We start from the raw sequence: 22,943 nt of genomic DNA, 5'->3' as shown, positions 1-22,943 counted from the left end.
TCTCTGCTTCTTTAGCCTAGACTCTCTTCCTGTGTGGCCTGGCTCTAGGATGTTTCATCAGATCCTTCAGGGTTTCTGCTTTGTCTTCTGCCTCACCTAGTCGCTGCCAGTGGAAGTCCTGTGGTCATATCTCCTTAGCTGACCTGTCTGTTTCCTTTCTGGGGGAGGGGAATGTGACTCCAGAAACCGTCTCCTACCTTTCATGATCCCATGGGTATCTCTAAGAATGTGCAGTATATGGTCTGGTTGAATGATTGCTCATACCTCTTAGATACTAGGGATCTTGGAAGTAAAATCAAGTCAATGGCTTCTTGGCACTTGGTAGTACAAGTGAGAATTCCAGAAGATAGCTATATGTTTGTATACAAAACAGTGAAAAAGCTATCTTTGGGGAGTTTTATTTTGAGAAGCAAATGCTGGCAATGACTGTGTCACTTGTATATGTGACCAGCTAACAAGAAGCAGCAGCCAGAACCTGGACAGCATTGCAAAGATTAAAAACACAAGCAAAAGATCCATTTTATCTCCCTGTACTTTCTTTTTTTTTTTTTTTTAATTTTTTAATTTCAGATATACACATGCTCCCCATCCTGAACCCTCCTCCCTCCCAACCTCCCCATACCATCCCCCTGGGCCTTCCCAGCACACCAGCCCCAAGCATCCAGCATCGTGCACTGAACCTGGACTGGCATCTCGTTTCATACATGACATTTCACATGTTTCAATGCCATTCTCCCAAATCTTCCCACCCTCTCCCACAGAGTCCATAAGACTGTTCTAAAAATTAAAAAAAAAAAAAAAAAGAAAGTACAGGGAGATAAAATGGATCTTTTGGAACACACACACATTGACTATGAACACGATTTCTTTAATCAAATGATAAAATATTAAATAAATCCTAAAAAAAGAGAAAAAAAAAATAAAATAAAGAAAAAAAAAGTTATATCCAAATAAATATATCAATCTGTAATATAAATATGTATCAAATTATATCAAATTTAAAAATGTTTTTGTAAAAAAATTATTTTTTAACTGAAGAATAATAAAAGTTCATAAACCTCTAACCCCGAGAATGGAAAACGTTGTCATAAAAAATGTCATTTCCAGTTTCCACTAGGAAATAAACAAGTATGCAAAGAATTCAAAGAAATTTTAATGCAATAAACATAAAATCAAATAAATGTTGTATTGCCCTGTGGAAATTGAATTTTTGATCACTATATCATAAACCTAAATATTAGATCATGAACAAATGAACCCAAATTCAAATGAGAGTCATGGGCATTATAGTTTATAATAACATGGTTTTCTCTTTACAGATACCATATAATTTTGTTTTTTTGGATAAAAAAATATTTAAAGCACTTTTTTAAAACAATTTTTGATTCAAAACTTTCTAACCTAGACTAATTAAATAAAGAAAGTTCATTTAAAATGGTTCAAAAAAAAATAAAAATAAAAACACAAGCAAACAAAAAACAGTCAAATCTATGTGTATTCTCTGTAGAAAGAGATGAGAGTTTCAATGCTGTTAAGGACATTCTAGTTATTTAAATATCAAATAGCTTTAAATATGGACTATTTTCTGTTCTTCCTAGGAAGCATCAAATTCTGGGTAATGTATGAATGATCTAGATGAGGAGAATTCATTTTCTATACAAGTCTGTATGTAGATGGATAACTTCAGGGGAGTTAATGTCACATTGTCCAACATATGTAGATACCATGAAAATCTTCTAAGAATTACAGAATTTTATAGAGAATCTGCCTGCAATGCAGGAGATACAGGAGCTGTGGGTTTGATTCCTGAAGATCCTCTGGAGGAGGAAATGGCAACCTACTCCAGTATTCTTGCTGGGAGAATCCCATGAACAGAGGAGTCTGGCGGGCTATAGTCCACAGGGTCACAGAGAGTCGGATATGACCGAGCGCATGGTACTTCATAATAATAAAGGACCATCTCCATTCAGCTCCTGTAGGAGACTAAGTTCAAATTAGGCAGAATGCTTTGTTTAAATATAAAGAACCAGCAAGTGACACAGACAGTTCAGGATAAGTTTTTGATTTCCAGACCAGTGCTCTTTTCATTGTAACCTGCTGCCAACCTAAGGATGGGTGAACAGGGCCTGTAGACAAGCTGAATAGACAGCGAGAGTCTTTGAATCAAAGCACATCTAAAATTGGAGTTGGCTTTATTTAGGCCTTTAACAAAAAACACTAATTTGTGAAGAGATGTTAGCAAAAACAAATCTTTCTTGAATTATCACTGATTGAAATGTCATGGTGTCTGCTGATTAAAACTGTGTGTGCAAGGGAAGGAAAACTTGTAGCTTCATTTCTTCCTAATGAGGTAGAATTTGGCATTCATCTAAAAAATTAAAAATATGTTTCCATTTTCATGGTGCTCATTTCTATCATTTTATGTCATTGAATATTTAATGAGGAAAAATATAGGGAACAATAACATTTTGAAAACATTAGAAGTTATTTTTTAAAAGAATAATAATTATAGCAGGCACTTTATTGTCCTCTGTGTGCCAAGCATGGCTCTAATTGGTTTAGGAATTTTAACCCATGTAACTCTCAGAACAGCCCCATGAGATAGGACTTATTATAATCTATATTTTAAAGATGAAGAAATGGAAGCACAAGGAGATGAACTTTCTCTGGGTCAAACAATTAAGCATAGGGACAGCATGTCTCAGTATTAAATTTTGAGATATTAATATTAAATATTAATATTAAATATTATTTAAAATGAAATATTTTACAAATCCTTATGTATTTAGAAATGAATAGCAGAACCAATTATAAATCTAAATGAAGTTTTTTTCGTATCAGATCATTCGATGGCTTCTGAAAACCACTTTTCCAAGTTTGAGTCTGAGATCTCAGAAGTACTCAAATCCGTTCCTTTTGTTAATTGTCCTTTCCCCATTTTTCTAGGCTGCTTTTGTTGATGCTCTTCCACAAGGCCCAACTTTACTCTGAAAATAATTGATGTTGGAAGACAAGCAAGGTGAGAAAATTCTATAGCGAGCAAGGCACTCTATAGAGAAGCGCCAATGGCCATATTATTATATAGTTTCTATATGAACACAAATAAAGGATATCTGTAATGAGTCACAATCATTGGATAGTTTTATGTCATTGTCACCTTAAGTGAGGTACCCAGCCAGTGATGTCAGTTATAGAAGGAAGAAGAAAGGTTTCAGAAAGTCAAAATGAAAAATAACTGTGGAATTGGAGGTGACAATGGAAAAAAAAAAAAAAGTTGATGGCAAGGGATGTAAAGATTGTTGGAATGACTAGGAGAATATGATCTTGAATTGAAAAGATCTGGATCTTGTTTGTTCAAGATTCTTTTGCAGATAAACCAGAATGTTTTCCCAAATTTTGGTCTAAGTACATTGTAGCACACACACCACAAAGTATCTAAAACAATGACCAATGTTTCCATCATTAACTTTGTTTTTGGTTCAGAGATGCCACATGGAATATTATATATAAAGAACTTGACATAGTCTAAATGGCTATATACATTTAGTGTAAATAAATAACTTGGAAGAACATCTTGAATTGGGTATTTCCTTAAGTCATAAGAATGAAATTCGAGTCTTAATGGAATACAGAGTGGGAAATTTCTTACATTTTTGCTGTTTGCTTATAGGGATATTGATAAGGACACTGTTAAGGATGCTATCTCACATTTTCTTTTTGATGTTGACCCACAAAGGAAATGCCTGGCAGATTTCCATGTTGTGAAAAGTTGTACTTCTCTTGAGTCACTGCTTTTTAAGGTTTTTGGATCATTATGTATCTGATAAGGGATTATACTTCTCTCTTTGCTTTGGACACCAGGAATCTCAAAAACTGAATTTGCGGAGCTTTTAAATAAGCACGTAAGCTCCTGTTGGATTCCATTTTATGTACCAAATCCATCTAATAGGCCTGCCTTTATTCTCCTTTGCACTCATTTTTCATTTTTTTGGTTCTGTTGCAGTATCTATATTTTTGTAAGCAACTCCTCCAAATCATTTTGAAAGCATGTAAGGTGTAACTACCTGAACAAATCCTCTCTTTTTTCCCTTATCAAAGCTTGTAAGTATGGTAAACAGTGATAAGAAATGAATGATCAACTATGCCAAAATGACGTATCAGACAACCGTATACCATTGTTTTGAGCATGGGACTCTATAGAGATTAGAAATAGAGAAATCTTAATGTTTTATATTTTCAATAATGGAAAGGGAGAAAGATAAGTATACAATTTAAATATTGACATGTGTATTGGAAAACCTTAAAAAAATTTTAAGAGGTAAGAACTTTGTAATGTGTTTTGCTTAATGTAAGCCAATTGTAATTTATCCTACTTGTTTTTCCATATGAATCAGTGAGAGTATTCAAGGGACCAAATTTAATTTGTTATACGTTCACTTTGGCTTATTCAAAGGTTAGATTGTTGAAACTGAATTTCAATAGCGTAAATAATAGTGATGGGATTGTGACTGGAGGCTAGGCGGTTTGCTGATCTCATCCCCTTAATCACTGTGTTACATTGTTTGTATCTGTAGGGGTAACAATGCTAATGTGTAGTAACAAAAGACCTCCCAAATGTAGGGGATTTAAACCATGAAAGTAGATTTCCCGTTCACATGTATGTGTTCACCATGGCTGGCTGGGGCTTTGCCATCTGTTGTCTTCAATCTTGAACTGAGGCTGATAGAGAAGTTCCTATCAGGGATGTTGCTGGGCTTATAACAGAGGGGGAAATAGAAATAGAAACATGATTCATGGGCTGGATCTGAAAGCTTCTGCTGAGAAGTGGTATGTGTCACCTTCTGTTCACATTTCATTGTGCGAAGAAAGTCACATTGTCTAAACCTATTGTCAACAGGATGGGGTTGTGTAATCCTCCCACAGAGGAGCAGTTGTGAATGGTAATACAATATATAACATTGCTGTGAACAAGAGTCTTATCTCTTGTATGTTTTGTTTAGCTAGACTGAGCTTGGTATGGTGTATGGAACCTAAATTGTATGGCTGTCAAGTACACACACTACCAGACTATCTGATCTTGACCCTGGCTCAACCAGATAGATAGCATTTCCTTCTTCCTGTATTGTCTAAGATGACTGTTCTTTGAGGTGGGGAAATGTGAAGCAATAGCCTCTTAATAAAGTCTCCTCTCTTACATTCTTTTCTGAAAGCCTTTACAATGGATAAATAGAAAGTATATATGTGACCTTGGCAAAGGTATGAGGTATGGCTTATATTTACCTCACAGAGTTGTTTTGAGGATCAAATGAGATGATTTGGGGATGATCTTTAGCAGGGTGTTTGGCATATGGAAAGCGTTCAATACATTTTATTAGTAGTAGAATTAATTCTAGTATAATATCATTTTCTCTTCTTATGGATCACCTAGGGTTCCGTCATAGCTCAGTTGGTAAAGAATCCGCCTGCAATGAAGGAGACCCCAGTTGGATTCCTGGGTTGGGAAGATCCACTGGAGAAGGGATAGGTGACCCACTCCAGTATTCTTGGGCTTTCCTTGTGGCTCAGTGGGTAAAGAATCCGCCTGCAATGCAGGAGACCTGGGTTCGATCCCTGGGTTAGGAAGACCCCCTGGAGAAGGGAAAGGCTACCCACCCCAGTATTCTGGCCTGGAGAATTCCGTGGATTGTATAGACCATGAGGTCACGGAGTCAAGACTGAGCAACTGAGTGACTTTCACTTCACTGGATCACCTAATACTTGCTGCTGCTACTGCTAAGTCACTTCAGTCGTGTCCGACTCTGTGCGACCCCATAGATGGCAACCCACCAGGCTCCCCCGTCCCTGGGATTCTCCAGGCAAGAACACTGGAGTGGGTTGCCATTTCCTTCTCCAGTGCATGAAAGTGAAAAGTGAAAGTGAAGTCTCTCAGTCGTGTCCGACCCTCAGGACTACCCAGGCTCCTCCATCCATGGGATTTTCCAGGCAAGAGTACTGGAGTAGGGTGCCATTGCCTTCTCCAAGAAAAGATCTATGTGAAAGACATTATTTATTTAGCCACTAAAAAAGCAAGATGGCTGTCTGAATTATTTGAAGACTCTGCAATAAACCTGTACCCTCTCATCTACTCTGATCCTTCAAAGTTTCATGATTAGCTTCTTGATACATGTAGACAACTGCTCCCACTCCTGCAACAAAACACTAATTCTAACATTGGCCTCTCATTCATTGCCAATCATCAAACTCAATATTATAGTGTAGGTTTAACTGACTTTACTGGTCAACATCAAGAAATTCACTTAAATCTTAATGATTTTAAAAGGAATCAAACACTTCTGAATTAAAATTTTCCATAAAATACACATGGTTTTAAAATTGGATGGCCAAAATACTCCATAAAATATGTTCTGGATTTAATGAACCCAAGGCTGTTGGCAATAATTTCATCCTCAATGAAATCAACATGTATGGCAAAGATTTGTCTACTCTGGTGACCAACATGGCATTTGCGCACCAATTTCAACTTTAAATCTTACAGGACTGTACCAAAAGCGAATGTGGTTGTTTACTTCAGCTCAGTTGTTTAAATCATTTTCTGAATAAAATGGAGAAAAATTTGCAAGAAAATAAATGAATGACATCATTCAATACCATACATACATTTGCATTGACTTTTCCCCAGAGAAATTATATATTATCATGTTAGTACCATGGCTTGCATTTTCTTTGTTTCTTTCTCTAGAGAAATATTTTCCTTATGGTGGAAATTCAATGATTCCTTTCCTTATAATTGAAATTCCCTGTTTGCATGAGGCCAAAGCAGAGTAAATAAAGATATAAGTGAAGGACGCTGATGAAGAAATGTTATATGGGTGCTCTTTCCTTGTGTGTAGGGGGCACAGACATAAATGCTCATGATGTAGTTTTACATCACTAGAAACAAGCCTTGAAGCCCTATATGAATAAATATTTTGGAAAGTGAGATAATTTATTCCCATTTTGTAACTCTAGAGATACTTGGTTTTTATTTCTAATTGATTTTAAACCATGTAACCCCTTCTCTCACTTTGAAAGTATCCTCTATATGTATATAGGAATTGGAAGGTAGAAAAATACTTACTATACAGCTTACAGAACCTTGGAATGAGTGAGTGTTTTTGTAAAATGAAATATACTGTTTTAATGGTGGTGATACCTTCAGGTGCTCTCTTTTGTAAGTCTTTTAATCCTGTGTCATATGCCATGGCTTTTGAATGTGAGTGTTCAATGAAGAATCTAATCTGAATGATGATCCAGTAATTTGTCTCCTTTGGAGGTGCGGACTAATTGCATGTTAAATTTCAAGGGAGGAAGGATGGATCCACACATCTCTGGGATTGGGAATGGGCTGGGTCTGAGGTATTTTGCCAAAATGACATGGTCCCTGGTGTTGGTGGGGCACAGGTATCCACAGAAGTCCCACCCATCTTGTGTCAGGGAGGGCTTTTACCTTTTCATGCCCTGGTTCCCATGGTAACTTGGTATATTATTTGCCTTTGGCATTAATCATGGCATATCGTGTTAAATTAGAGCCAGGGACTCAGTTACAAATGCTTTGGCTTCCTGATTTATGAGAGATAGCATGATTGGGAGAAAAGAATTTGTAAGTAGCAATTAGAAGAGCAGAGGTAAAGAATTGCCCTGAGATTTATTTTTCCGGTGAAGTGCAGTTAATGGAGCATGTAAATGGAAAGGACTTGCCATTCTTTGGCGGGTTGGTACATTCCCTGATTTAATCACATGAGACTGAAGTGTGCCTTTACTTTCTATACAGCCTGACAAAGGTAATTTAGGATGGAGCTTTCGGATGAGTGCTGGCTGCCGCCGCCAGGGCTTATGTCTTATGAAGGAACCCCAATTGCAGATGTCTTCTTCAGCTGATTGATAGGCAATAAGAAAGTGAAACAAGAGCTCCATCTTCAAGAAATGAGAAAAAAAGTTGTGTTTGTTAAATGGGGCAGAAAGATATCTACTCTCCTCTTGTGATTTTTGTGTCTCAGTTAGTCCTTATGCGGATCTGAACTCCAGCCTGTGAAACCAGATACACATTTCCAATGTAACATGCTTCATTTGAGTCATAACATTTTCACTGAACTGCATATCCCATAATGCTCCACAGTCTGCCTAAAAGTTTTTGGCTGATTAGAATTATCCACATTTGCAAATTATTGATGTTGGACATGGAGAGAAAAGTTCTTATTACAAAAGACTCTAGTTCTTATTGTAATTAGTAGAAGAATGTAGATTCAGATCCTTGTTTTCATCCTCAAATGATTTCCTTCTGTTCATATAAAATCTATCTACTAAAAAGTGAAAACAATTCTCTAAGTCCACTATATAGATGATTGTTTATTACCCCAGCACATTCCCACTGCCCTCTCTCTTTCCATTCTTACACACATTTTTCACATCTTTACATACCTAGCAAAGGCATGGCTATCTGCTGTGGAGATAGATATAAAGCTGAATAATTATGATACAGTGATACAATGTGTCTTGACAATAGTAGACTGTCTATACTAGACGATTAAGTCTGTGTAAGGGATTTGGAAAGATAGAGCCAGTAACTCTGTCAGAGGTTTCAGGGTGAGCTCAAGAATATGTCATGCCGGAGCCCAAGGAAGAAAGAAAATTCCAGCCAAGGGGAACAGGCAGTGCTACAGAGACATGAAAAAACAAGGTATTTTCATTCCTTAGTTCTGGTCAAGATTCCAAGGAAAGTCTAAGAACAAAAGGTAATGACAGGAACCTTCCCATGTGACTAAGCTGGATTACTGCACTTCCCTGGTGGCTCAGTGTTAAAGAATCCACCTGCCAATGCAGGAGAGGTGGGTTCGAACCTTGGGTCGGGAAGATCCCCTGGAGAAGGAAATGGCAACCCACTCTGGTATTCTTGCCTGGGACATCCCATGGACAAGGAGCCTGGCAAGTTACAGCCCATGGGGTTGCAAGAGAGTTGGGCACAACTAAGTGACTAAACAGGCTGGTTTACCACATTGACTTGATGTTGTAAAAGTGCACAGAGCTTTATGATAAAGCATGTAGTCAGCAGCAAAGTTTAAATGTTGATCTTCTCCTCGACAAAACTCTCAGGTGTGTTAAGTGACTGTAATATTCACCTAAACAAGGTCCACATTGGTAAAGAAGGTCCAGATATTTGGTGCAAGAAGCTCCCTGATATTGGAGAAAGTATTAATAAGAAAAAGTGATGATTGTCAAAGATTATTGTCAGATTTCTCTTTTGGATTACTAGGATGTCTGTGCAAGTATTGGACAGGTTAAGTTTGAAATACTAATGAGCCAAGACAGTTGGCTTGTAGCTGGAAATACAAATTAGATTCCAGGAAAGAAGCTGAGATTTCAGACATAAATTTGAGAGTGCCTATCATAGAGTTGGTAGTTAAAGTCATGAAGTAGATGAAAATACCCCAAATTGCTGTAGATGAAATTCTAGAAAGCCACAAAGTTTAATTGATGGTCTAGGGGGAAACTGATTGGCATTTGTCTATGGTCAACTGAGCAATAGTTCCCCCGCTTTTCCCTTCCTCACAGTACCCAGATTTTTGCTTGGGTATCCACACATCTTTCCATTATGCTGCTGATGTGTGTCCTCAAAAGCTGACTCAGACTCAGCCCTAGGGGTGAGCCCTGGTTTATACAGCTATTCAGAGTAATCCTATACCACTGCCACAATGATAGGTTCAAATAACCCAATCCTAAGACAATCAGAACATTTCTAGGGTGAGAATAATTAGTTTAGGAAAGGGGAAGAGACCCAGTTAAATTTAATTAGACATGATGCGATGTTTGCTGGAGGTTTTTTTTTTGGAAATGAAAAAGCTCCTAAAAGGCAAGCTCCTCCTTCTGATTAATAGGTATGGGCTATTAATGTGAAAATTGGAACTGTTATGACCTAGAATAAAACTGACATTGGAGAACCAGAATCCAAGGAAAGAAACCAAGTTCTTGGTGAGCTGCCTAATCAAATCAGCCCTGACACCTTCCATAACTGAAAATTCCAATAATAATACCTTGTACATTACTGTTTAGGCCAATTTTAGTTGAATTCTTTATTTGTAATGACTGTTATTCTAATAGATACAATCTCATTATCACAGTCAAGAAGACGTTGAGAAAAGTGTCAAATGTTGTAGATCACTGAGGTTTGGGAGTTCATTCCTGATCTTTGCTAGAGCAGCCTTGGACAGGGCAGGGACAGAGGGGATGCGAGGGGTTGATTTCAGTGGGTAGAAGAAAGAATGAAAAATGAAAACAAGTTCAGTAACAGCAAGCATTTTTGTCTTTTTAAAATGTATTATTGCATCCCCAACATCTAAAAATGCCCATGACACAGAATGCACCAAGCATGTATTGGAGAGTGAATGAGTGTGTAAAAATTCATTGCCTCCCTGCCTGTGCATGTAACTCAGTTGTGTCTGACTCTTTATGACCCCATGGACTCTAGTCTGCCAGGCTCCTCTGTTCATGAGATTTTCCAGGCAAGAATACTGGAGTGAGTTGCCATTTCCTTCTCCAGGGATCTTCCCAACCCAGAGATCAACCCCTGGTCAGTTGCATCTCCTTCATTGGGAGGCAGATTCTTTATCACTGAGCCACCTGGTCTCATTTAAAAAGTGTAGGAAGAAGAAAATAGAATGTGGTAACATGCTGAAAGAGGGTGGGGTTAAGTAAAACATAATTTTAAATGGAAACTTTTTTAGTTTAGCAAGGTCTTAAAAGAAATTCAGGAAAATGTATAAGACAATCGAAAAAGGCTGAAAATATGAAGAATAGACTTAGAAAATTTTTGACAATGTATTCCATGCCCTCCTCTAGGGGATCTTCCCAACCCAGGAATTGAACTCAGATCTCCCACATTGTGGGCAGATTCTTTACCATCCGAGCCACTAGGGAAGCCCAAGAATACTGGAGCAGGTAGCCTATCCTTTCTCCAGGGGATATTCCTGACTCAGGAATTGAACTGGGGTCTCCTGCATTGCAGGTGGATTCTTTACTAGCTGAGCTACCAGGGAAAGGCCTTGATAAGGTGGAAGATGCAAACAGAAAATCTTGCAGGTTACTAGATTGGAAAAAAACAGAGTTTTTACAAAGGAAGAAATATAATATTGGAATTCTAAGGCAAGATGGTGGACTAATTGCTATAGACTACTGGGAGGAAGTATTGGGTCACAAAGAGCCAGACACATTTGAGTGACTGAACTGAACTGGGAGGAAAGTTCTGCAAGCTGAGGCTGTTGATATAATTCATTTGCTAAGGTATAGGAAATATTTGTAGATCTGTGAGGATTCTGAGAAACTATCAGGTATACACTCTAAATGGGGCAGATACTGTAAAAAAGAAAGAAAGAAGAAAGAGAGAAAGAAAGAAACCTTAATGTAGGTGAAGAAAAGGAATGGCAAGCATGCATATATAAACAGATGTAAATATATGCAAATAGTATTAAACATGTGTGAGAGCAGATGTAAATTTATGCAAATCACATTAAGTACATGCAAATGGCTAATGATACTGTAACAAGAAATGTACAATTTAAGTGCTGAATATAAATTGTCAAAGCAAAAGGGACATATGGAAAGGGAGGCGGCAGGTTACTAAATGTTTACCTAAAAAAGGATTTAGGTGTTGAAGTTGGGGGAATAAAGAATAGTGAAGCATTCTACAGAACTCAGCACCAAGCAGTGGAGAAAGAAAAGCCTTTTAGTGGTCTCCTTGGGGAAGGGAAAGAAAACAATGGGAAATAGCTCATCTCAGTTGGGAGAAATAGTTGTTATTTTGGTTTCATACAAAAAGAGGTAAATAAGAGCTTGATTATGAGTGCTGGAAAAAAGAAGGTAAACACTGACAGAGTGGAAAAGTACCGAATTTCAAATTAAATACAGGGGGAAAAAGGGAATAACTAGCAAAACAGCCAAAGCAAGAAGAAAGAATGAGTAAGCAAAAACAAAGTAAAAATGAACAAACCAAGTGAGATGTAAGGAGTAAAATAAAGTATGTAAATTGTTGCATTCAGTATGACTTGGCAAATTCTCTTATTGAAAGATAGATGTTGAGAGACTGGATTCTTAAAAAAGGAAAGCAGATGCATTCAGTTTGATGAAACACACTTGAAATGATGAAAAGTGAAAGTGAAGTTGCTCAGTTGTGTCCAACTCTTTGCAACCCCATGGACTATAGCCTACCATGCTCCTCGGTCCATGGGATTTTCCAAGAGTGGGTTGCCATTTCCTTCTCCAGAGGATCTTCCCAACCCAGGGATCAAACCTGGGTCCCCTGCATTGTAGGCAGATGCTTTACCTTCTGAGCCACCAGGGAAGTCCCTTGAAATGATAGTTTGGAAATAGAAGGATGGATAAGAGAGACCAAAGGCCAAAAAGAATGAGGGAGTGGTGATAGTGGATGAGGTTGAACTTAGCATTAAAGTATCAAATATGTATGTATGACTAAAGAATGAGTAAATCTATGTCAACTTTCTTGGTGAGATTTACATGTGTAAGTGTGAAATGGTAGATGTAGAGACTAAGGTGAAAATCTGTTGTGTCAGATAGTCCCTCAAACCTAGGTACTTGTGTTTGTGAGTGTGTGTGTAATTTTATGATTATGGGGAAAGGTGTGGAAGGATGTATACTAGTGTTTAACATCAACTACCTAGAAAGGGTCAGGGCAGGTTGTACAGGATCAGATCAAGGTGAGGTTAAGTGTAAAGTGTAAGTCGCGTCACTCGTGTCTGACTCTGTGCGACCCCATAGATGGCAGCCCACCAGGCTCCGCCATCCCTGGGATTCTCCAGGCAAGAACACTGGAGTGGGTTGCCATTTCCTTCTCCAATGCATGAAAGTGAAAAGTGAAAGTGAAGACGCTCAGTCATGTCTGACTCTTCGCGACCCCATGAACTGCAGCCCACCAGGCTGCTCCGTCCATGGGATCCTCCAGGCAAGAAAGGAAAATAAGGAATAACATCTGACCTTGAGCAAATGTATTGCTAATGGCACTGGTAGTAAAAGAACCTGCCTGCCAATGTAGAAGACGTAAGAGGTGCGGGTTGGATCCCTGGGTCAGGAAGATCCCTGGAGGGCATGACAACCCACTCTAGTATTCTTGCCTGGAGAATTCCACAGACAGAGGAGCCTGGTGACTTAGCAGACGTGCATTGATAAACATCACCACCACCAGATCTCTTCTAAAATCTGCCGAGTACAGGGCTTGGATTGAGAGGAAGACCTTGGAAAATGGGATCAATAAGCACAGAGTGGGATCTTACAGAAAAGGTTCTAGAACTGACCCATAACTACTTGCTGAGCCATACTATGTATACTATGTGGACAATAAATTCATTTAAAAAAATATTTGGTGGACATATAAATTTACAAAGAAAGCTGCATAGAATTTGCATTTTAAAACAAGAAGCATAAAAATGATGTTTGATTGCAATAAAATTTGTTTGCTTTGTTGTGCCTGTGTCAGAGGCAAATGTACTTTACTGTGTTCCTGTATTATTGTCTTCGGTGAGTGCGTGTGAAGGAGTGCTACTAAGTCAATTTCCCATAGTCCTGTTATCACAGATCTTACATATGTCAGCAGAGTTAAGCATAAGGAAAACAGGGGGCCCTGAACATTTCAGATCTGTACCCCATCCTTTCATTGACATTGCCTATAGGCAGATTAGTTTTGAAGAGACACATACATACATACATACATACATACATATTTTCTTATTTCCCTAATTTCAGGTAATTGCTTTGAGTATCCTGCAGAGGTCCAGGGTCACTTTTTGGGGGGTGATTATAAGTAAAAGACAATTTATTATATAAAATCCTGATAATTCAGAATTTTCCTCTATGTTTGAAGGTCTAAGAAGTTTAACCATGACTTAAGTAAATATCAAAGAACAGAGAAGTTCTCCAAACAGGAGGTAACAGATTTATGTTATTTAAAAAAAAGCAAAGTAACTTTGTGATATATTTAGATGAATATGTAAGGAATGAGATTACTTTTCTTTCTACAGCTATAAAAGGAAGGTAGCCAAAATGCTCCCTGCTTAAAAGAAAATCCATATGATGCATTTCATGAACACAAGAAGGATGAGTTCATTTACAGGTGGCTGGATGGATTATAAGGTTGATGTTGGTGAACACATCCATAACTTAAGTGTATAAATTTATCTTCTGATGACAAACATTTTTTATTTAAGTGAATGAATATGATTTCCTGTAACAAATGTTGCATAAAGTTTGTGGTCACCGAAAGCTTTACTGTTAAGAGTTACATTCCTTTGTGATTAAACCAAAAGGTTAGTTAAGCAGCTGGATATTAAAGAGAAGAGCTTTAATCATGCTAATAAGAAACAGAGTTTGTGTAGATTTAAACTTAGCTAAGACAATTGCTCCTTCTGGCTAATTTCTGCATCATAGGCTACCCTTGTTCCGTCTCCCTTTTAGGGTTCTACCAGAAAGAGACAGAGGCAGGCTACCGGAGGAGGGGAGAGGAGGAGTTTGGGATAGTTATTCCCTTCTCTGCCTCCCTGTCCTGTTGCTACAGGTTGATGGTGTTTGTCTCTGAAAGTCAAGGCTGTGCAGCAGCCTCTTTATACACAACTCTTTGGATTCCAATATCCCTGTTTCCCATTGTCCCTTCTGATCCACATGTGATCCTGATTTCCTCTATTGCTCTAGGCTGCCGTCCTCAGCTCAAAGATTTGCATAGGATCCATTTCTGAATCCTCCTGTATAATTAGTATGACCGTGCAGTCTAACCTTCTCTTCTGCATCTTATTAACCAAGAACTAACCTCTTTTCACTTCTGTTATTCAGAAATGCAGTTCACAGCACAGGTTTTTTTTTGTTTTTGTTTTTTTTAATACTTATATCAACAAGTTCTCAAGATCGTAGTCCTCAAATACAAGTATACCTTACATTTTCTTCAAAGTCAGCCAAAGAATTTCAAATTTACTAATCCCAACATTCATAGTTAGATCCTGTTTTATAAGTTGCTAATCAAAGGCCAGCCAGTTATGTTGAGGATATTAAGATCCATGTGTTTCATTATTTTGATGTCCCAGGTTTACTTCTGTATTTCTTTGGACTGTGGGGATTGACATGTTGATATTTTCTGGCAAGGATGTGTCCTTAAGAGAATCCTGAGCAGGTATGAGTGGCAGTGATTTATCATTTTGTCATTGATTGTGAGACCCACAGTCTCAGTGGGGCCTGCCCAGGTCCATAAGAGGATGTGTGTATATCTGAATCTCTCCAGGAGAGGGATGTGTGCCATGGATGGCAGTGGAAAGTGACCCTGTCTGTCCCTTCACTCATTCAGAATTCTTTTTTTTGTGTGTGGGCATGAGCCAGGGTGCCCACTGAGCCGGCCCTGCCCAAGGTTATGGGCAGTGACCCGCCTGACTATGGCTTCCCTTGTTGTACCTGAGAACTAGACCCCTTTCACTTCTGTTTTTTGTTTATTTATTCAGTCATTCATTTATGGCTGCGCTGGGTCTCCATTGCTGCACATGGGCTTTCTCTAGATGAGGTGGGAGGGCTGTTCTCTAGCTGCAGTGGGCAGGCTTCTCATTGCAGTGGCTTCTCTCGTTGCAGAGCACAGGCTCTCAGGTGTGCAAGCTCAGTTGCTGCAGCACTTGAGCTTAGTTGCCCTGGGGGATGTGAGATCTTCCCGGACCGTGGATTGAACCCGTGTCCCTTGCATCGGCAGGTGGATTCTTAATCACTGGACCACCAGGGGAGTCCAATTAGGAATTCTTGAACATGTGGACATTTGAATCTCTAGAGATTTTTGTCCTGCTCCAGACCCGTCAGCCTAACTGATGACAAAGAAGTATTTCTCAACCTGAGAAAATCCTAGAGCTGGATGGAAAATGACCAAGTACTAAGGGTGAGCAACCTGACAGCCCAACATGCAAATTGTTGAAAAACTTTTGTGATTTGTAATCCTTAAGTTTGGCTTTCGTTTGGGGAGGAACTGCTGCCAATAAAATTACACTGACTAAACTGTGATTGGGGTGCAGTCTCCTCCTGACATGAAACAGATGTGAGAAGGATTCTGGATAGGGTCTTTTAAAAAAAAATTTTATTTTTGGCTGTGTCGGGTCTTCCTTGCGGTGTACAAGCTCAGTAGTTGCAATATGCGGGCTTAGGTGCCCCGAGGCATGTGGGAACTAAGTTCCCTGACCAGGGATCAAATCTACACCCCCAGCACTGGAAGGTGGATTCTCAACTGCTGGACCACCAGGGATGTCCATGGATAGGACTTTTGACACCTGGTAAGTGTATACTGCTCAGTGCCAGAATCTTTTTCCAGGAGCCCTGCCCGGAGATCTGAGAAGTAAGAAAGGAGACCCAGTTTTCTCAGCCCCAGGGCTGCCTCTATCCAGAGGCATCTTATGAAGATGATGGTGCCATGAACATGAGAAATTTGGAGCCCCAAGACAATTTCTTCTGGGTTTAAAAAAAAAAAAAAATAAGGGCCACTTTGGAAGACAGTTTGGTGGTTTCTTACAAAGCATACTCTTACCATGTGATCTAGCAATTGTATTCTTTTGTATTTATCCAAATGAGTTGAAAACTTATGTCACAGGGAAACCTGCACATAAATGTTTATAGTAGAATTCTACATAATTTCCGAAACTTGGAAGCAACCACGATTCCCTGAGTAAGTGAATGGATAAATAAACTGTGGTACATCCAGATAATGAAATGTTACTCCATATGAAAGAGATTTGCTATCAAGTCATGGAAAGATTTAGAAGAACCTCAAATGCATATTACCAAACAAGAGAAGCCAATCTGAAAAAAGCTTCCATATAGAATGGTTCCAACTATATGATGTGTTTCAAAAGGCAACACTGTGCAGACAGTAAAAAGATCAATGATCATCAGGGTTGAGGGTAGGGGTGGGTTTGAGGAGGGATGGCTAGATGGAACATAGAAGATTTTTAGGGAAGTGAAACCATTCTGTGTGCTGCTATAAATGGTAGATGTATATGATTATGCCTCTGTCAAAACCCGTAGATGAAACAATAGCAAGATTGAACTGTAATAAATCTATAGACCTCGGATTGTAATGATGTGTCAGTGCAGCTTTATTGCTTGTAACACACGTACCACTTTGTTGCTGAATGTAGACAGAGGGGCTAAGCATGTGCAAGGGCAAGAGGTATAGGAGAAATCCCCATACCTTCTGCTCAATTTTCCTATAAACCTAAAACTAGTTTTAAAATAGCCTGTCTTAAAGAAAGAAACAAGGTCCAGATTTAAACATGAGTTGAGTGAGGACATGTGTCTCACGGAGTCTCCAGCTCTGGGGTCACATGTAGAGAGTGTTCAAACGGCCTCTGTTTAAATGCCAGGACCCTTCCACATTGTGTGTCTTGCCAACAGAGCAGAGCATCGGAGCCGTAAAGCAGGGGAGGTCATCCAGTGGTCATGGGACATACCCCTGTCTTCAACTTATTCTTCAGAGGCGTTTTATGCCCGTGGGAATCTAATGAGAGGTTTAATAAACACCCTCAATCTATTAAAAAGTTTCTTTGCCATGGTGGCTTTGGCCTTTTTGTGTGTTTCTAAAAACACTTCCTAAATTACTGCTTGTGGCTTAGGAGTGTTTGGGGGTGTCCTATTTTTAAAGACAAAGGATTCACCCTGCATAGGATTTTTCTAAGAGGATAAGGGAGAGAATTTATATTCACACCAAAGACCAAATGAAATATTCTGTGCCATGATTGCACATTTTTGGAATACTGAGGCTTTGGAGCAGTGTTTTCTGATGCCCTTAGTCTTTCAGTAACTGCCAATTGGCCAAAAAAAGAAAACGGTAGGAGGGCACATTTCTGTCCACTACTATTCATAAAGGTTCTGGATATTTTCCCTAGAGAAACTGATGATCCTTTGGCAGGTAGTAGATTATGAATCCATCATCCTGTCTTTATAGAGAAGAATTTTCTGATTTACCAGATGAAGAAAATGTGATCACTCATGGAAGAGAGACTGACAGAGGTCAGGTGTTTCATGGTCAAGCTGAACAGCTTGGACTACGGTGCACTTATGGTGCTCTGGCGGCTGATGCAGTTTCCAAGAAAGATTGGCTTGTTTGTCTTGACATACTCATTTCAGAAGCAGATGAATAGACAGTTAGGGGCGGCATAAATTTGGGGCAGGAGTGTTCAGATGTTTCTCCTGCTGTGCATTCTTTCGTCTCTCCTGGAAATTCAGCGTATGCATTTATCCCATTAGTGGTAGGAGGAAAAAGTCCTGATCACCTTCCAATTCATATGATATCCGTCAGTGGGTTGGAGTGGTGCTGGGCGTGCATTCTTCTCTGCTTAGGCTGTTCCATGTATTTAAGGGTCCTTGAAATCTGAAAATGGCCACTCTAAAAGCAGCTGAGCCCCGTTTCTTAGTGACTGCTTAGATACAGACTTCTAATTTAAGCAAACAAATAATCCTAATCCAAGCTGCAGAACTCTGAAGGAGATCCTACAAAATTCTACCTTCAATTTCATTTCTTTGTGGTGGTTTGTCATGGTTTTACAAATGTAAGTTTAGGCTGAAAAAGAAAAGACACATATCTTTATCACGCCTAACATAGATATACAGGCGTAGTAGCAACAACATCCACAAACCTTAGTTAGAGCTTTAGAACCTTTTGTCCCAGTGTTTTGTGTGAACTCTGTTAGAATGGCATGAGTGTGGAGAAATGTTAGCAACCTACCAGGAGGGGAGCTCTGGGGTAATTTTTCATGTAGCACCCATTTCCCGACTGCAGAATGACATAGGGGATGAGTTGCAGAGATAATGTCCTTTGTCTCCTGTCTTGGTAGGTCTCTGCCAACTACGTTCGGAGTTGAGCTAAGCCCTATGCTGAATTGTTCAACTTTAATGCCCTGCCTAGGGATTGAATTTTGTGTCTTCTCCCACTGCCCAAAATATTTTGAAATCTAATTCCTCATAAGACTGCATTTGGAAGTAGAACCTTTGGAAGGTGGTTAGGTCAGGGGTCCTCAACCTCCCAGGCCTCAATCTCAGCAGGAGATTGAGCTCAGGGCTCCCACTGATTCTGCATTATGATAAGTTATTTCATTTTATATATATATATATATATATATATATATATATATATATATAATTATTTCATTATATATCACAGTGTAAACAATAACCCTGTGTACAAGACAGCAAAAGAGACACTGATGTATAGAACAGTCTTATGGACTCTGTGGGAGAGGGAGAGGGTGGGAAGATTTGGGAGAATGGCATTGAAACATGTATAATATCATGTATGAAATGAGTTGCCAGTCCAGGTTCAATGCACGATACTGGATGCTTGGGGCTGGTGCACTGGGATGACCCAGAGGGATGGTATGGGGAGGCAGGAGGGAGGAGGGTTCAGGATGGGGAACACATGTATACCTGTGGTGGTTTCATTTCGATATTTGGCAAAACTAATACAATATTGTAAAGTTTAAAAAAAAAAATAGAGATAAAGTGCACAGTAAATGTAATATTCTTGAATCATCCTGAAGCCACGCCCCCATCCCAGTCCATGGAAAAATTGTCTTCCATGAAACTGGTCCCTGGTGCCAAAAGGTTGGTCATGAAGGTGGAGCCCTCATGATGGGATTAGTGCTCCTATAAAAGAGACCTTAGAGAGCTCCCACGTCCTTCCCCTATATGAGGACACAGCAAGAAGACTGCTGTCTGTGAACCAGAGGGTGTGTTCTCACCAGACAGTGAATCTGCCATCACCTTGAAGTCTAGGCTTCCCAGACTCCAGAACTGTGGGAAATAAATTTGTGGTTTTTTAATAAGTCCCTCAGTTTATGGTACTCTGTTATAATAGCCTGAACCAAGACAAATCAGAAAAAGTAGATTGTATTTATGGCAACAGCAGCAAGAGGCAGGCACACTGAAAAGTAATATGGAATTTGGAGACCCAAGACTTGAATCCCAACTTAACCTTTAGTTGTTGCACAGTCTTGGGCAGGCTTCCATTTTTCCTGTATATAAAATGGTTTCAGTAAGCATAAATGCAGGTAAAACATGTATTTATTTAACAGTTCCTGGTCTTATTGAGCATACAATGTACAGTGCAATGACAATTATAATACTGAGAATAGATTAACTCTGTTTTTGAATCAGAATCCAGTAACCTTTTCTAGCGTCTTTTACAGAGTTACAGAATCTGAAGGGTTGACATGAGGGCCTAGACATCTGTATTCTAGACTGTAGAGATTGGACAGAAAATCGCCCTTTTGGGGTTGGGACTTTCTCTGGCCTCTCTCAGCTTGCTCTCTGATTACACAGCTCAGGTAGCTTTAGTCATTACTGTGTGCAACTAAATGTCTGGTCCTGGACTCAGCCTTTCCCTGTTACTATGCAATTCCCACTTAACGCCAGAATTGTTGTAGGAAAGGGGACCCCTTCCAGGGCCCGAACCTGGGCTCTTGTCTAACACTCGGAAATGAATTGTCTGAGGAGACACATCTGCTGACAAAGCAAGAGATTTTATTGGGAAAGGGCACCAGGTGGAGAACAGTAGGGTAAGGGAACCCAGGAGAACAGCTCTGACACATGGCTTGCAGTCTCGGGTTTTATGGTGATGGGATTAGTTTCCGGGTTGTCCTTAGCCAGTCATTCTGACTCAAGAGTCCTTCCTGGTGGTGCATGCCTTGTTCAGCCAAGATGGATGCCAGAGAGAGGGATTCTGGGAGGTGGTCGGACTTGTGGTGTCTCCTTTTGACCTTTCCTGAATTCTTCCAGTTGGTGGTGGCTTATTAGTTCCGTGTTCCATAGCAGGACCTCCAGTCATAAACAACTCATGCAAATGGTTACTATGGTGCCTGGTCAGGGTGGGCAGTTTCAATCAGTATGCTTCCCCTAACAGAACCATTTCTCTGCTCTCCCACCCGGCCCCAGGACACCACACTTAAGGGAGTAGTCAGAGGGCTCAGAGGAAGATGGGATAATAAAGAGAATGATAGTTATACCAAAGTAGGACAAGTTTTTTGTGGAGTAGTATAATCATTTAAAACATTACCTGGTTTTTTCATGCTTTGCAGACACTGTATTTTTGTTTTTTAACCAACTGAAAGTTTGTGGTAACTCTGCATTGTCAGATGAAGGTTAGCATTTTCTAACAATAAAGTATTTTTAATTAATGTATGTACATTTAATCACTGTATGCTTTTCTGAGTCATAATGCTACTGGATTAATAGGCCACAGTATAGTGCAAACATAACTTGTATTGCACCAAGAAGCCAGAAAACTCAAATAGAACGTCTTACTGTGGTATTTGTTTTATTGTGGTGGTCTGGAACTGAACTCGCCATATCTCTGAGATATGCTGATAATTCACGATAAAGTTGCATTGACAAAACTGAAAAACAACTTCTGATTCATCTGCATTTTACTGGAATAATTTTATCTAAACTCCCAGCTTATATCAGATGGTGCGCAAGACAGTAAAAATGAAAATTCAGCCTGGCATTTGCTGTGTTAATTGTTAGCTGTTTAGGCAATGGTGGGTATTTAAATATGCTGTTCACCTGTGAGGTCAAGGAGCAATGGACATTCCTGTTCACTTGTGGGCAGTTCCAGCATCATGGAGAGAGCAGGACTAGGATTGAGCACAGATGAGTGAAATACAACTTTCCACAGAGCATTCAAAAGAGAAGCAAACCTTCAGAGTCAGTGAATGTTGTGAAGACAATCTCAGAGATTGGGAGTGTGGCCAAGGAACTGGAATCCTCTATGAGATATTTTTCAGATGTGGAGCTTGAAAACAGAAGGCTGATTATATGAATCTGGGAAGATTTTGGGGATGTTTACTCAGGAACTGGGAATTAAATAGACACCAAAGAATAGTGAGGAAGCCCTGGTGGTTCAGTGGTAAAGAATCTGCCTGCCAGTGCAGGAGTTGCAGGAGTTGCAGGAGATGTGGGCTCAATCCTTGGGTCAGGAAGATCCCCTGGGGAAGGAAATGGCAAGCACTCCAGTATCCCTGCCTGGGAAATCCCATGGACAGAAGAGCCTGGCAGACTATAGACCATGGGATCAGAGTCAGACACAACTTAGTGAATAAATTACAACAAAGAATAGTGAACAGGAATCAGCCTGGGCTTGCCACTTCTTCAAATTAGAGAATAACTTAATGCTATCAGCCCCATATGAAAAGATTCCATGTTTCAGGGAATCTTCAGTCAAAGGATATTTATAGTTATAACTGTGAGGAAGGCAGGAAAAAAACGAGGCCAAAGGCAATGAAGAGAGGCCCTACCAGAGTGTTTCCAACTCTGAATTTCCCTAAATGCGATTTGCAAAGTATTATAGGTGAGAATCACCACGACCTAGGACTTTATTAAGCACTACTATGTGCCAGGATCTGTGCTAAATATTTTACAGGTATCATCTTTTTCTCTTCCTAGCAACCTTGTAGGTAGATTTCTTTTATGGTTGATAAAATTTTCAGAGAAATAATATGTTAAGTGGAAGGGTGAGAATTCAAATCTAGAGGTGTTAACTACTCTATACTTTCTGAACCTGGCTAAAATATGTTCATCTGTGCTAAATCAAAATAGTCCTTTTTGAAGGAGTTTTTTTTTAAATTTTATTTGGCTGCACAGACTCTCACCAATGGCATGTGGGAACCTCAGCTGCAGCATGCAGGATTTAGTTCCCTGACCGGGAACTGAACCCAGTCCCCTTGCACTGGGAGCACAGAGTCTTAGCCAATGGACCTCCAGAGAAGTCCCTCTGAAGTAGTTTTCTTTATTCTCTTCCACTGGTAACTCTAACTTACTCAGAGGGAAGAGGAGGAGGCATATAAAGACACAAGAATATATTCACACTCTCTTTCTCTGCCTTCCATCTCCCTATTATT

General features: G+C 39.5%; 1 long non-coding RNA gene across 1 annotated transcript in view; it reads left to right on the top strand.

Moving 5' to 3' along the window:
* The first annotated feature begins 2,946 nt into the window (after positions 1-2,946).
* The window catches only part of LOC133260232 (uncharacterized), a 60,873-nt gene continuing 40,876 nt past the window's right edge, over positions 2,947-22,943 (top strand). Inside the window, exon 1 of the long non-coding RNA XR_009740696.1 lies at positions 2,947-3,019. This is a non-coding gene — a long non-coding RNA (uncharacterized LOC133260232). The remainder of the gene's footprint in view (positions 3,020-22,943) is intronic.

The sequence above is a fragment of the Bos javanicus genome, chromosome 14, assembly GCF_032452875.1.
Source record: "Bos javanicus breed banteng chromosome 14, ARS-OSU_banteng_1.0, whole genome shotgun sequence".
Classification (NCBI taxonomy): Eukaryota; Metazoa; Chordata; class Mammalia; order Artiodactyla; family Bovidae; genus Bos; species Bos javanicus.
Note: the sequence above shows the minus strand (reverse complement) of the source record. Positions and strands in the feature narration are given on the sequence as shown.